This window comes from Bubalus kerabau, chromosome 10 (assembly GCF_029407905.1).
Source record: "Bubalus kerabau isolate K-KA32 ecotype Philippines breed swamp buffalo chromosome 10, PCC_UOA_SB_1v2, whole genome shotgun sequence".
Lineage (NCBI taxonomy): Eukaryota > Metazoa > Chordata > Mammalia > Artiodactyla > Bovidae > Bubalus > Bubalus kerabau.
Genome location: NC_073633.1, coordinates 88757709 through 88773829, shown reverse-complemented (window position 1 = coordinate 88773829; position 16121 = coordinate 88757709). Strand labels below are relative to the sequence as shown.

The 16121-nt window shown below is 39.7% G+C and overlaps 1 protein-coding gene and 1 long non-coding RNA gene across 4 annotated transcripts in view; both read right to left on the bottom strand.

Annotated features, from left to right (window-relative positions):
• Window positions 1-8634, bottom strand: part of LOC129621756 (uncharacterized) — a 51662-nt gene extending 43028 nt beyond the window's left edge. Inside the window, exon 1 of the long non-coding RNA XR_008699669.1 lies at window positions 8364-8634. This is a non-coding gene — a long non-coding RNA (uncharacterized LOC129621756). The remainder of the gene's footprint in view (window positions 1-8363) is intronic.
• Window positions 1-16121, bottom strand: part of RGS6 (regulator of G protein signaling 6) — a 622410-nt gene that overhangs the window by 308342 nt on the left and 297947 nt on the right. The gene's annotated exons all lie outside the window — the stretch shown is intronic.

The following is a 16121-nucleotide window of genomic DNA, read 5'->3' as shown; positions in this document are numbered from 1 at the left end:
GTTCACACCAGGTACTGCTTTCAGATCATAAATTCGTCTTGCCTGGATTATGGTAACAGTGTCCTAACTGGTTTTCTTCTACCTTTGTCCCTTTATTGTCCAGTCCTCACGATGTCTCCAAAATGACCCCCATAAAAGGTAAGTCAGATGACTTCATTTCTCTGCTCAAAACTCTCCACTGGATGTACACCTCACTGAGAGTGAGCACCAGAGAATTTATGATGACCTACCACACCCAACTTGACCTGTCCTGGTGCCTCCTATCTTGTTTTTTTTTTTAAGAAGAAAATTGGCTTGTAATTTCAAAAGGTTTTGGGATTTGATCTTTTTAGCTTATGAAAATAAGAATTAAAATAGAAAATAATAAAAGTTGAAATAGGTCATTCTGAGTACAGATTGACCCAGAGTGGTCAGTCACTCCGATTATAGCAGGCCTGTGTGGACACATAGGGCTTTTGCCTTTAGACAACAACAGATGAAGTTGCCCACTGCTCCTGGGTCAGCATAGGGGAAGCACCTTCTCCTCCTGGATCATCTTCCACCATTCTCTCCTCCTTACAGGGAGGAACAGGCTCCTGCCTCAGGGCTTCTTTCCCTGAACACCCTCTCCTTTCAGTTCTTCAGGTTCCTATTTAAACATCACTTTATTAGAAAGCTTTCCTTATGATTATATCATTCCAATTCTTGCCCTGCCTGGCCACATTGCTCTATTTTGTCTAATCACTTTATTTTACTTCATAGCACATGTACCACTAGACCAGCAGCTATTTTATTTGTTAAAATTATTTATTAGCTGATGCCTCTTCCCACCAATGGAACATAAGCCCCATGAGGGCACAGAGACTTTGCCTGTTCACTTCTGTATCTCCAGCACCTAAAACAGTGCTCACCAACCATGGTTATTGAATCACTGTGGGAAGAATAAAGAAACTCCATTGTACCACACTCACTCTCTTACCTCCAATAAATCTGCTTTTTGACTTTTATCAGTCAGTTCAGTTCAGTTCAGTTGCTCAGTCATGTCCAACTCTTTGCCATCCCATGAATCGCAGCATGCCAGGCCTCCCTGTCCATCACCATCTCCCGGAGTTCACCCAAACTCATGTCCATCGAGTTGGTGATGCCATCCAACCATCTCATCCTCTGTCGTCCCCTTCTCCTCCTGTCCCCAATCCCTCCCAGCATCAGGGTCTTTTTCAATGAGTCAACTCTTCGCATGAGGTGGCCAAAGTATTGGAGTTTCAGCTTTAGTATCAGTCCTTCCAATGAACACCCAGGACTGATCTCCTTCAGAATGGACTGGTTGGATCTCCTTGTAGTCCAAGGGACTCTCAAGAGTCTTCTTCAGCACCACAGTTCAAAAGCATCATTTCTTTGGAGCTCTTCACAGCTTTCTTCACAGTCCAACTCTCACATCCATACATGACTACTGGAAAAACCATAGCCTTGACTAGACGGACCTTTGTTCACAAAGTAATGTCTCTGGTCTTCAATATGCTATCTAGGTTGGTCATAACTTTCCTTTTTGACTTTATAGAAACTATCAATTCCTTGAAATGAAACCACAATAATGCTAACAATTCAAAATTAATCTAGTTAATTAATTAATCTAATTAATCTAGTTCAGTGACCAACATTATTTATTTCATGCATTATTTATTTTAACCTATGTGGTTGATATTCTTATTATTGACACTTTATAGTTGGGAAGTAACTTCTCAGTGCAGCCTTGGCCCCGAGGGGCATAGCTCCACCATTCTTCAACAGCATCTTCTGCATCATCTGCCCTGTAGCCTTCAGTATTCTTACCCTGACAGTTCCCTCATCTTGTACTTAACAGTTCACCTCTACTCCTATATACTGGACACTTAGCTCTGCTGAACTGAAGAGGAAAAAAATAATTGAATACCATACAAGTTGGTTTGCAGAGCTTGTAGTTTCTGTGAGATGTGCTTTTCCGTGCCATTATGACTAGGCTAAGGTACCCAGTTATTCAATCAAGCAATAACCTAGCTGTTGCTGTGAGGTATTTTGTAGATGTGTCTGTCAGCAACAGCTAGCTGACTTTAAGTCAAGCAGATTGTTCTCAATAATGCTAGTGGATTGTAGCATCTGCCTGTGTCTAAGAGTTTCCACCCTGGACGTCTGCTCTACAGATACAGTTTCCACAACCGAGTAAACCGACTCCTTGAAGTAATTCTCTTTCTATAGATGTGTGTGTACATATATGTGTTTGTGATTACACAGACATATTTTGTACATCCATCCTATTTGTTCTGTTTTTCCAGAGGACCCTAACTTGCCTCCACCTCAAATCGCATTGGGTCTTCCACATCTCTCAGCAATTCTTTCCACTGTCCTGAATCCATTACATCTCTCAACACCCTTCAAACCTTCAACTAGCTCTTCACGCTCCCCACTCTGCTCTACTCTCTTTCAGTAGGAGATGCTGTTTTCTATTTCACAAAGACAATTACAGCTATTGGATTTGAACTCCTCACAACTCCAACTTCACACATATGAACATCTCTCTGCTTGCAGTCATCATTGTCTTTTTCTCCCAACACTGACCATAATTCCTGGAGGGGACAGCTATTAGTACCAGGTGACATCCCCTCTCTCCTCATCTAGAGAGAAGCCGCCTAATGCAAGCAGAACATTGTTCTGCCCAATCCAGCATTATCCCTTCCTTTGGAAGAATCATTTCTCCTTTTCCATTTGGTTGTCAGCTGCCAACATGATACCCCAATCCCATGACCATCAGATAATGAGTAGCTCATTTTATCATAGGTAGAAAACAAGAAGTTCATGTTATCATGAGTAGATGATAAAGAGTTGAGTACTTCATAATATACTCCATGCCCCTGAACAAGTGATTGGTCCATGCGATTGGCATAGGATGTAACCTAGGTCAAACAGAACTCTTCCCCAGTAGGGTTTTATACTGATGGTGGAGGTACAAATCTTAGCCCTCACACAAACCTCTGAGCTGTAAGGATATGAATCGGGATCCACCAGTGACCATATGAAGACCATGAGTTCAACACACAGGGAAAAGGGGAGAGGGAAACAGTCCTGATCATACTGTTTGAGTCCCAGAAGTCTCAGAAAGGAGCCGTATTCCCAAACTTCCCAGATCATTAAGCAAATACAATACACTTCATGTTTTAAGTTAATCTGACCCATGGGTCTGTCACTGGCATACCAAAGTGCTAACTACCATAGGAACAGGTTTTTTGGAAATGTGGAACAAGGACCTAAGAGATTCTGTTCGTCATCTGGGAGAGCCAGAGCCAGCATCAATGCCCTGCCATACCACATGTTTACCAACATGATAAAGAGCTATGCTGTGAGTGCTGTCCTTCCAAGCACAGACCCGAGGGTGGCTCTGGGAGTCACCAGCATACAAAGGCCAGTGCCAGTCTCTGGGGACAGAGGGACACTAATGACCACAAAATGATGTGATTTTCCACACCAGGGTTAAGATCTACTCCACCAAGAGAGCATAGGGATAGGAAGCACTGGACAGGGAGGGTGTGGGGAGATTAGTGAAGTGACTATTTTAATTTTTATTTAAAAGTGAAAGTATATGGGACTTCCCTAGTGGTTAAGACTCCACACTTTCAATGCAGGGGATGCAGGTTCAATCCCTGGTGGAGAAACTAAGATCCCATATGCTGCATGGTGTGGCCAAAAAAACTTTAAGATAATAACTAAACAAATATGAAAGTATATGGGTGTTTTGACTCAAAATTGCCCAAAGATAATAACATTTTTAGGAGGGTTTATTTTACTGTGGTTTTGCAAGGTGTTAACACTATCATTCACAGATAATGGGTTATGGATACAAAGGTCTCTCTGTATTATTTCCTACAAACGTATCTACAAATGTTTTCTTTATGTCTTTGGTCTCACAAGGAAGGAAGAGACAACAGGAGCAACCATAGAAGAAGAGTAGAAAGAGTAGGAAAACATCTTAAATTTCCATCTCATTTTAATGGCACCAACAGCAATCAAGTTAGCCCAGCTGGAATCTTGGAAGTCTTTGTCTTTTTCCTTTCCTATGCTATCTCTTTGCTCTGTCTCCAATCCTATCGATTCTGCTTCTAGCATCTCCGTGAACTCAGTTCCACTGCTGCTATTGCCACAACTTCCTTGTTGATGTCCCTCCAACCTCACCTTGCTCTATTTCTACTGAATACAAGCATTGTCTTTCTCAAATAAAAATCTTATGGCACTTCTCTGATTAAAATCTGCCAGTGGCTCCCTACTAACAACAGGAGGAAGAACACATTATTAACATAGCAACCTATCTTTGTATGTTTATATTCATCCTCAGTTACTTGATGTATGCTGTCTTTCTGGCTCCCCTAGGGACTCCTCCTTATCTAGCGAGATTCAGTTCAAACACCTCTTCCACCATTTGGCTTTCCTGGCCCCCTCCTACAAAATTAGGTGCTCTCTCTAATCCCAGGATACCTCTGTCTTTATAATTATTGGTGTATGAACTGATTTTCCCTCCTCTCCAGTGAAGTACCTGGAACACTCTTGTGCTTATGAATAGTTTGAAGAATGGTTGGTATTGGGAAGAGACTCAAGCTTTTTAAGGTCACTGACAACCAAAGTGCCAGGAGTTTGGTGAGCACCTTAATTCACTTTTTTTTTCATTACAATATTATAAACCAGGGTATTTTTCAAACTGGAAGCATCTAATTTTACTATAAAAATAAGATGAGAAATAGGATTCACTCTAAAGAAGTTTTCCTTTATGTCAATTCACTTGAACAGATGCAATCCAACATTAATGTCAAACAACAGCTTCATAGTTTAAGTTGCTTGACAAACACAATTGCAAGAATCAATCCCTTTGAAAGAAATGATGCATATCTAGTGGAGAGCAGTAGACGGAGGCTGTGTACATATTTGCTTGGTCTGATTTATCAGGTGTCCTCTTCAGTAGTTCTCAGACTTTAAAGCATATGGGAGTCACCTGAGGCTCTTACTGATGAAGACTCAGATTCAGGAGGGGTGGGGTGGGACCCCTTCTACAAGCTCTTAGGTGTTGCTGATGCCATGGTCCACGGACCACATTTTAAGAGCCTCTACAGTGCTTATGTGATAAAAATGTTAGTTCCAGGCCCCCCAAATATGACGTCAAGCCATGACGTCATGGCTTGAAAAGTTTCCCTTTCCTCCCATAGACCATGTAGACACATCCACTTAGGTGTCATGGTTTAGCTCATTAGAAGATAGACGAAATCATATTCTTGCTCTGGTACACTTAGATACGACATCTAAAGTTTAAAACTTTACCATCTGACATGAAATGCTAAACAAGAACATACCAATTAAAATGCTCCTTTCTTTAAAAAATACCACATTTGAAGGCCAATTTATAACTTGCTTTAGAAACTGCTAAATGCCTAATTAAAAATGATTTCAGTGACATTTTCAGCTTTTTATTTTTTCCTTTGAAATTTCAGAGACAGAGGCTGATTACTTTCATGAGAGGGGTGGGCATTGGTTATAGATTTGAACTTTTACTTATTCTTAGCTTTCCAGAATAAAGTGAAAATTACATCTAAACAACCCTTGACTCTGAGGAATTCTTTTTTTAAGCAAGAAAATTGGATTCTATTCTACAAAGCACTTGTTTCTTCAGAGACTTCAAGATGAGCCATAACAGTAGCAAGAATCCTAAATTTTAATGGCTATAAGCTCCGAAAGCTACTAGAAAATCCAATTTACAGAATGAGCCTAAGTGTTCATTAACAGGCACTTTCATTAAATAAAGTATATGCATAAATATTACAGAATACCAGCAGTCAGTAAACATAATAAAATAGATGTATCTATTTATATAGATAGATAAGATATATTAAGGGAATAAATCAGATTTGATCACACTAAATATAGTATGATCCTATTTTTGGGAAAAAACACTCCAAATAATATTTGGTGGTTTTGGCAGTGGTGTTATAGAAGACTTGATTTTTCTTTTTTTCTGAAGTGAATAGTCTTTTAAAATTTTGATTTATAATGGGCCCAGACTAAGCTATGGGCCATTTTCACATATCCCTAGACTAAACTCTGAGATTGAAAAACCCAGATGCTAGAAAACACCATCTTCATTTATGGTAATAAAATACAAATACAGAGGTTAAAACTGACAAAGAGCCCAAGGTCCTCAATGGGGAGGACAAAGTGCATCAAACCTGCCTTTAAAAGTGGTTTCCACCGGGCCTTGATTAGCTAATAGGGGAAATATCTGGACCATGCCACCCAAGATGGGTTAAGTTCCTTCTATTCCTGTGGCATAACAATTATTTTTTGTGGCAATTCCAAAGATTTGAAGGTCTGGGTTAGGCCTTGTTGCTGTTGTTTAGTTGCTAAATGGTGTTCGACTCTTTGTGTAGCCAGCCAGGCTCCTCTTGTCCGTGGGATTTTCCAGGCAAGAATACTGGAGTAGGGAGAAGGTTCCTCAATACTTTCTTACAAAATGCTCTGATGTTTTTGTTGCATCTGATTTGCCTCTCTGTCTCTTCTTGCAGGCATCATCTCAATCTTTAGTTAGCCCGGAAACAATATTATTATTAACCACACAGATTCCTGGACCTTATCCCCAGTAGCCCGGACTGTGGCCCAAGGGCTGGCAGTGTTGTTTTTTCTTTTTTTGTACAAACTTCCCAAATGATCCTGATGCAAATGGTCTTCCTACTATATCTAGGGAAAACCTGGCCTAATGTAAGCCTTTGTTCGATTGCAAAACTCCCTTCTGGGTGGGATGAAGCAATTACCCTCTCCGTCTGGTGTAAACTACCTTCCTTCCTGACTCTGGAAGATCTGGCCTTCCAAATTATCCCCTTCTATTACTACTAGATTGGGTAGTGTCACCTTTTCTCAGCTGTTCCAGTTAAACCTCCTAGACTCTACCTGCAGGAATATGGCTTTTAAATAGATCACACCACCCTGAACCACAACTGATACGTGTTCTAAGCAGAGACACCACTTAACACACTCATTAGAAGCTGAACACAAACAGATTTCTTCTTATCACTGACAGGGACTAATGACCATAGTGAATGAACACTTTAATTTAATCTATTAGGGGTGACAACCAGAATTGTGATCAAGACCCAACTAATGAATCTGCTAATTGAGCTTTGCAGCTACATTACAGTTTGGTTTTAGATCATTACAAGAATCTCTTTAAGAGATGAGTTATCTGCAAGATGTTAAAACCAGAAGGCTACGTTTCTTTGCTGTTCTCTTACTGCCTTCCATAGTAAAAACTGGGAAGAAAATCCCAGAGTTTTCCTTATTAGGGTTCACAGACTGATCATTTGTTTCTCAAGCTCGTCATGAAGACTAATGAGAAATTTTCATCAACAAATCTGAACTCTTGAAGGGAATGTCTTCATAGAATTCTAAGCAGCTTTAATTATCATGCAGTAAGACCTCATTAATTTGGATTCCACAAACACAGAATTTGTTATAATTGGTTTTAAAAAATTACAATAAATTTGAACTTCTGTGGAAAGCTGTATTAAGAAAATTAATGAGATAAATAAAACTGCTCAGGAAATATTTAACCTTAATGAGTACTCAGTTTTGGAACTGAAAGGAAACTTGAAGATCATTTTATTGAGGTGATTCATTCACAGCTGCACAGTGCATATTAAATCAATTAGCACTTAAGGCTCTTCTCTTCCAGTCCAGAACTCCCTTCATCCTATTGATTACTATTGCTAAGATCACTATTAGTCAGATGTGTATCTTTTTTTTTTTTTAAGGTGTTCTTTTTTTTTTTTCCCACAGTCTTAGTGTATCTTTTAAACTCAATAAATATTAGCCAGTTACCTATAGCCCAATTTTTTTTTTTTTTTTTTTTTTTGCTGGGTTCTGGTTACAGAATCAATTTTTTTTTTTCTTTTCAAACTCACTCTACATTTCTGTGATTTCTTTAAACCTGGTTATATCTTCCAAGAACCTGTAAACTGAATTTCAGCTGATCAAAGTGATTCCATTTTACAGTGGTGAAGATCCTGGACTCATCCTGACTCTATGAAGACCAAAATTGGCTCTGTCCCACCCTGTACTGCATATTGGGTTCTCTTGGAGACAGAGCAAACGTCCTGCTGAAATCTGTCACAAAGAGAATGGAACGCGCATGGCACTCATGACAGTTTTAAGGGTTCAAGGAGAGGCTGAGGACATAGCAGAAGGAGGCCCCAGGAGGCAAGCGAGCTGGATGCCCAGATGGCTCAGAACATGCCATTTAACTGGAGAATTCCCTGGTCTGGGATCCGGCCCTACCTCCCAGCTTCAAGACCTGGTTTATTACAGGTAGACTAGATCCATACCTTAGAGGTGGGGATGAAGGACTCCCTTTAACTAAGCTCAGAGATGCTGATTGATGAAATCTTGTATTTGAATGTATTAACCCAGTCAGACCACATGGCTCAGATAAGCAGCACCAATCACTCTGTTATAAATTACACAGGAGTCAAATCTAACCGGCAGATCAGTAGATTAAGAATAATTAGTAATAAATTTTAAAGGCTTATCTACAATAGAGATGGAGCAGACATGCTCCCTGCCTACTTCACACCCAAACTTCCCTTTCTTTCTCCTGTACTTACCCCATGGAGCTGCAAACAAGTTGGTTTAAAGGGATTGACCCCACCTCCAAAGGTGAGTCCTTACTGAACTAAACCAATTAGCACACAGCACCTCTCTTGCCAAAGTAATTGGAGATAGGGTTGATGTGCGACTGAAGTTGACCCAATCAGTGAAGCTAAGGGGTTTTTCCTTTTTTAAGGAGGAAATAGATGCTTTCTATCTAGTGCACTAGCTATTCATGATTGTGTTTGGCTAGATGTAAAAGTAAAGTCAACTAAATGATTTAAACAAATTCGGTTTATTTTTCCATTTTATTAAGTAATCAAGAAGAAAAGTTGAAAGTAACCACTGTGAATTGTTCAGGGGCTTAAAAAGGTCAGTTCTAAAGTCTTAGCCATTCTCCCTGCCTTTCCCTCATAAGGATAAGATGACTTTTACAGCTTCAGACATTATGACCATCTCCAGGGAATAAAGAGAAAGGTACAAGAAGAAAGGGCAGCACTTTGGGAAGCAAAACTTTTAAAGAAATAATCAGCAGACTTACACTTGTGTCTCTTTTGCTATGTCACTTAATCATCTCTAGATGCTAAGAAGTTTGGGGAATGTAGTATTTCAGCTGAGTTGTTAAAAAACAGGTGTTCCAGTTAATTACAAAGGAAATTAAAGAGTGTGATGGATAACACTATAAAGATTTTTGCGTATATGAAATGAAAAATCTTATAATTTTTGGCATGTAAAAATTATAAGAGTAGCAATAATAGAAGAAATGCTTTTCTTCCAAGTTGTGAGTTTACAATTAACTCTCTGCGACACTTTTATGTTGGATTTCAGTTAGACAAATCGAAGCAAATGAAGAGGATCATAGGAGTGGGTAATGAGGAATCAATATTCTCTTATAGGAAATTCCTTGGTGGTCTAGTGGTTAAGCCTTGTTGCTTTCACTGCTATGGGCCTGAGTTTGATTTGTGCTTGGGGAACTAAGATCCCACAAGTTGTGTGGCATAGCCAAAAAAAAAAAAAAAAAAAGAAAAGAAAATCTTCTTATAGGGTCTTCAGGTGTGGGTGAGCTATGAGTTATCTGAATCCTCCCCAAAGTCTCCATTTCCCTTTACAAGGTCACATTCTCTTCATCCCAATGTTTTAATTTTCACTTGAGGAACCAGCAAGTCTGTGAATTCAGCCCATGTTGTAATACAACAAACCACAAGAGGAATCAAAGAGCCTCTTAATGAGGATGAAAGAGGAGAGTGAAAACGCTGGCTTAAAACTCAACATTCAAAAAACAAGGTCATGGCATCCAGTCCCATCACTTCATGGCAAATAGAAGTGGAAAAAGTGGAAGAAGAGACAGATTTTCTTTCCTTGGGCTTCAAAATTATTGCGGATGGTGACTGCAGCCATGAAATTCAAAGATGCTTGCTCCTTGGAAGGAAAGCTATGACAACCTAGAGAGCATATTAAAAAGCAGAGACTTTGTCAACAAAGGTCCATATAGTTAAAGCTATGCTTTTTCCAGTAGTCATTCCTTGGTGGTGCATATGGTAAAGAATATGCCTACAATGCAGGAGATTCAGGTTCCATCCCTGGGTCAGGAAGATCCTCTGGAGAAGGGAATGGCTACCGACTCCAGCATTCTTGCCTCGAGAATTCCATGGACAAAGGAGAGTGGCAGGCTACAGGGGTCACAAAGAGTCAGACTTGACTGACTAACACTTTCACATTTTCACAGGTATGGATGTAAGAGTTAGACCTTAAAGAAGGCTGAGTGCCAAGGAATTGATGTTTTTAGTTTGGTGGTGCTGGAGAAGACTCTTAAGAGTCCCTTGGACTGCAAAGAGATCAAACCAGTCAATCCTAAAGGAAATCAACCCTGAATATTCATTGGAAGGACTGATGCTGAAGCTCTAATACTTTGATCACCTGATGTGAAGAGCTGACTCATTGGAAAAGACCCTGATGCTGGGAAAGATTGAGGGCAGGAGAAGGGAGTAGCAGAGGATGAGATGGTTGGATGGCATCACCAACCCAATGGACATGAGTTTGAGTAAACTCTGGGAGATAGTGAAGGACAGGGAAGCCTGGTGTGCTGCAATCCATGGGGTCGCAAAGAGTCAGACATGACTTAGCAACTGAACAACAATAGGATCAGAGCATATATTTGATACTCGGCTTTATCAATTCAGTGGCTATAAGAGATGATATTCTTTTAAGTCAGACCTAGAAACTGCCTCATTTTCTGAGTCGACAATGAGGCAAGAATTGAAAACCTGTTTTCTTTTTCTAAGCTCTCTAGCCCAATTATATGTAAGTAGTACAACCAGATTTCTTTAGAATAGTATATGAAAGCAGCCACTTGAGCCCACAGAAGCCTATCTTTCTAGGGCACTTCACTCTAATTAACCACAGCCAATGTTGAAGAAAATGCTTCACTCCACATGCCTTTAAACCAAACTAGATAAAATAACTAATCTCAGATTCCCATTTCCTTAATAATATGTTATGTGAAAACATTTTCAGCACCACTTACTATTCTTCACTGCAAAATTTAGTTGAAAAAACCAGAATCAACTTTAACCAGGCTGAATAGCACACAGGATCTCTGGGAGGACCTGGGAACCAGACTTGGATGCTGCAGATACAACCCAGACAGGAAAAAAAACAATCCACCGCATCATACACTGACATTGATCGTCCTTATAAGACATCAGCGCTACTTGATTTTAGAGCCTAGGAACCTTGTAACAACCACCCCAGAAGAACCATGTCAACCACAGCCACTATGCCTGAACAAGAAAGAATGTCACCCTCATTCTTGCTGTTGGTGAACATCTTGTGAACACAAGGAAAGCCAATCCTAGGTTAAAGCTGACCTTAGGGAAGACTGAGCACAAGTGGAAAGAATTTGCTTCTTTGAAATATTGAGCTACTAGATGAAAGTCTCATCTAGTCAAAGCTATGGTTTTTCCAATAGTCATGTATGGATGTGAGAGTTGGACTATAACGAAAGCTGAGCACTGAAGAATTGATGCTTTTAAACTCTGGTGTTGGAGAAGACTCTTGAGAGTCCCTTGGATTGCTAGGAGATCAAACCAGTCAATCCTAAAGGAAATTAGTCCTGAATATTCATTGGAAGGACTGACGCTGAAGCTGAAGCTCTAGTACTTTGGCCACCTGATGACTCAATGGAACTGACTCACAGGGAAAGACCCTGATGCTGGGAAATATTAAAGGCAGAAGGAGAAAGGGATGACAGAGGATGAGATGGTTGGATGGCATCACCGACTCGATGGACATGAGTTTGAGCAAGCTCTGGGAGTTGGTGATGGACAAGGAAGCCTGGCGTGCCGTAGTCCATGTGATTGCAAAGAGTCAAACACGACTGAGTGACTGAACTGAACTGAACTAGATGAAAGCAACTGAAAAACCCATTCTACCTTGAATTATCCAGTGAGGTGAGTGACTGAATATGTTATTAGTTCTGCCATGTCTATTTGGCTGTTTAATGTTTGCAACATGGAGTCCTAGTTGACTTAAGAGACATACCTAGCAGGAAGACATTCAGATCATGTCTTTGAGTTAGGGTGTTCTTTTTCCTACACAGTGCTTGAATCAGACCTTCCAACTTGTGGCTTATCAGGTTTCTATGTCCCATTCCATGGGCTGGTTGATCTTAATTACGTAATTCAAAATTTAAATATAAATTATACCATAAAAATATTAGAAGAATAATTTGAAGACTAGGTAATCTTAGTGATATAATAAGATAGGAGACCTTAAATCACAAAAGGAAAACAGACATACTTGATTATTAAATGTGGCAAAGATACTCAAGCCAAAATAAGAAAACTAATAGAGTGGAAAAATATCTGCATAACATATAAAAAAGGGATGACATCTCTAATAGCCTAAGTTTCCATAAGTTGATGAGAAAAATAAGCCACTTAGTAGGAAAAGGGGTAAAGGATAGAAACAGGTAAGTGGTCACAGATGGCATGAAAATGTATAAGAAATGCAAGAAAATATAGTCAATCTCACTAGCAACAAAGAAATATTTTTCACAAAAACTTCACAAATATTTTAAAAACAATAACATTTAGTAAAGATGAAGGACAGTGAGCATGAAAAACACATCGCTGGTGAGCATATAGCCAATCCTTATCATTTTGTGGATTCCATATTTACAAATTCACCTATTTGCTAAAATATATCTGTAACTCCAAAAATCAATACTTGAATTGCTTTTGCAGTCATGTGGAGTCATTCATGGACATGTGCAGAACACTAAAATTAGTCATTCAATTGGTACATTTCCAACTGAGGTCAAACAAGGCCATCTTCTGTTTTCTTGTTTCAGCTCATATACAATAAAGAAGAGTCCTTTTCATCATCTATTTAGTTTGAAAGTTTCCTGATTTTATTTTTGCTTTTTCATTTTAATTTTTTGGAAACCAAGTTCATTTTATTGTATGTGCTGCTGTGCTGTGCTTAGCCATGTACAACTCTTTGCGACCCCACCAACTGTACCCTGCCAGGTCCCTCTGTCCATAGGGATTCTCCAGGCAAGACTACTGGAGTGGGCTGCCATGCTCTACTCCAGGGGATCTTCCCAACCCAGGGATTGAATCAGGTCTCCCACATTGTAGGTGGTTTCTTTATCATCTGAGCCACCAGGGAAGCCCAAGAATACTGGAGTGGGTGGCCTATCCCTTCTCCAGGGCAACTTTCCAACCCAGAATTTATCGAACCAGGGTCTCCTGCATTGCAGGTGGATTCTTTACCAGCTGAGCTACCCAAGAATATATTTATTGTATAAAATATTCTTTTATAGAGTATAAAATTCTATGTAAGTTTATTTAACTTGGAGGATAATTGCTTTAAAATGTTGTGTCAGTTTCTGCCATACAACAAAACACGAATCAGCCATAAGTATATGCTCTCCCTCTTGGCCCTGCTTCCCACCCATCGCACCCCTCTGGGCAGGCTGAGCTCCCTGTGTTATATGGCAGCTCCCCACTAGCTGTCCATTTTACACATGGTAGCATATATATGCCAGTGCTGCTCTCTCAATTCGTCCCGCCCTCTCCCTCCCCCGCTGTGTCCACAAGTGCATTCTCTGCATCTGCATCTCTGTTCCTGCCCTGCAAAAAGGGACTTTGCTGTATAAGCTAACATTTCTAAACAAAAGAAAGCTGTGACGTGCTTTCAGAGAAAATATGTGTGTTAGATAAACTTGGGGCAGGCATGAGTTACAGTGCTGTTGGCTGCGAGTTCAATGTTAATGAATCAATGATATATAATAAATAAGCCATATTTAAACAGAAACACAAAAAACAAGGTTACAAATTGGTTGATAAAAATTATTTAAACAGAAACACATAAAACAAGGTTACAAATTGGTTGACAAAAATGTTGACCACAAGCTTGATTTAGTATTTACTACTTTAGGGTTCACAATGATTTTCATAGGACATTAAGTGGAACGATAATCAACTATGATCTGCCTCGATCTTTTAGGAAAGTTGATATTCCAATACTAATCAACTTAAGAATAAATGTAGCTTTTGACCACTTCTGCAAATCTATCCTCCCAAAATAGGAGAATTCACTGTAATGGCAACAAAACAAAACAACAACATTAGGAAATTATCGAACATTCACTGATGGGCAAATGCTTAAATATCTTATTATATCCATACCATGAAAAATTACACACTGATTTTAAAGAATTTATATATACATTTCTCCAGAGGTTTTTTTTTTTTCAACTTTTTCTTATGGTAGTGGGTAACTATCATGCTATTATTTGGCTTTAGATGGAGTTTACCACATTAGATGGAGTTGACCTGCATTTCCAATCAAACTCTGTGTGTTGTGTACATATATACATATTTTTTTTCAACCTGGAGGGTTTTCTATTAAGACTTGAGAAATACAAATTTCAAAATAATATGTATAATATGACCCAGTTTATAAAAATAAACAGCAAAAGCAAAACAAAAACCACCACCACCACTACTTCTAAAATTGTATATATTTTTGAAGGAGTATCGTGGACAGAGAGGGTAGAATGGTGCTTACCGCCCACTAATACTGTTACCTCAGGATAGGAAAAAACAGAGGGGTCATGTAAGATATTTAAAAGCAGAGACATTACTTTACCAACAAAGGTCCATGTAGTCAAAGCTATGGTTTTTCCAGTACTCATGTATGGATGTGAGAGTTGGACTACAAAGAAAGCTGAGTGCCAAAGAATTGATGCTTTTGAACTGCGGTGTTGGAGAAGACTCTTGAGATTCCATTGGACTGCAAGGAGATCCAACCAGTCCATCCTAAAGGAAATCAGTCCTGAATATTCATTAGAAGGACTGATGCTGAAGCTGAAACTCCAATACTTTGGCCACCTGATGCAAAGAACCAACTCATTGGAAAAGACCCTGATGCTGGGAAAGATTGAAGGCAGAAGGAGAAGGGGATGACAGAGAATGAGATGACTGGATGCCATCACTGACTCAATGGACATGTTTGAGTAAGCTCCGGGAGTAGGTGATGGACAGGGAAGCCTGGCATGCTGCAGTGCATGGGGTTGCAAAGAGTCGGACACGACTGAGTGAACGAACTGAACTGAACATGTAAGATTTCTTTTATCATAGTTTCAACCTTTGTTACAATATACACATTTTTTAATTACAGAGAAAATATCAAAAAGAAAATTCAATTGAATATAGATAAAGAAAATGCAGATTATTTTGTCCCAATCAAATGTTCAGTGTTTGTGCAATGAAGCTCCAGAATCTGCATTTTCACAGGCACCTCAGGAGATTCTTAGGCTGGTGGTTTTCCTGCCACACTGTGAGAACCCAGCTCTGGGCTGACATCACCTTTTAATCCACACACTCTTCCTATGGGAATACAACCAATGAGGTTGTCCGAGTTAAATGCAACCACCATTCAATTCTACTTTGATGAGATGGTTCCTAGATCACCTTGACTGGAGTTCTGGGTATTTTTCCAACTCTTAACCAGGCATTAATTGAGAATCTGTTCCTTTCCCACCACAGATGGCTAATGACATCCACTGTGTGTGGGTTTATCTCATTTACCCTCAGGGGGCACCTTGATTTTCCTTCTCTTCAAGGTCTTTGGGGAGGTGACTGCTGCTGGCCCTGTGAAACAACAGCTTTGTCATTTTCCTTTTGAGATGTGTATTAGGAGATGGCTTAATTGCTAAATTGTGTCCGACTCTTGCGACCCCATTGACTGTAGCCTTCCAGGCTCCTCTGTCCATGGGATTCTCCAGACAAGAATACTGGAGTGGATTGCCATTTCCTTCTCCAGAGGATCTTCCCAACCCAGGAACTGAACCTGGGTCTCCTGCATTGCAGGCAGATTCTTTACCAACGGAGCTACAAGGGAAGCCCCAACCTTAGGAGAAGCCTAAGGTGATTAGAAGCCATCACTATAAAATGAATCACAACCCTCCTTGTTCCCTGTACAAGGTA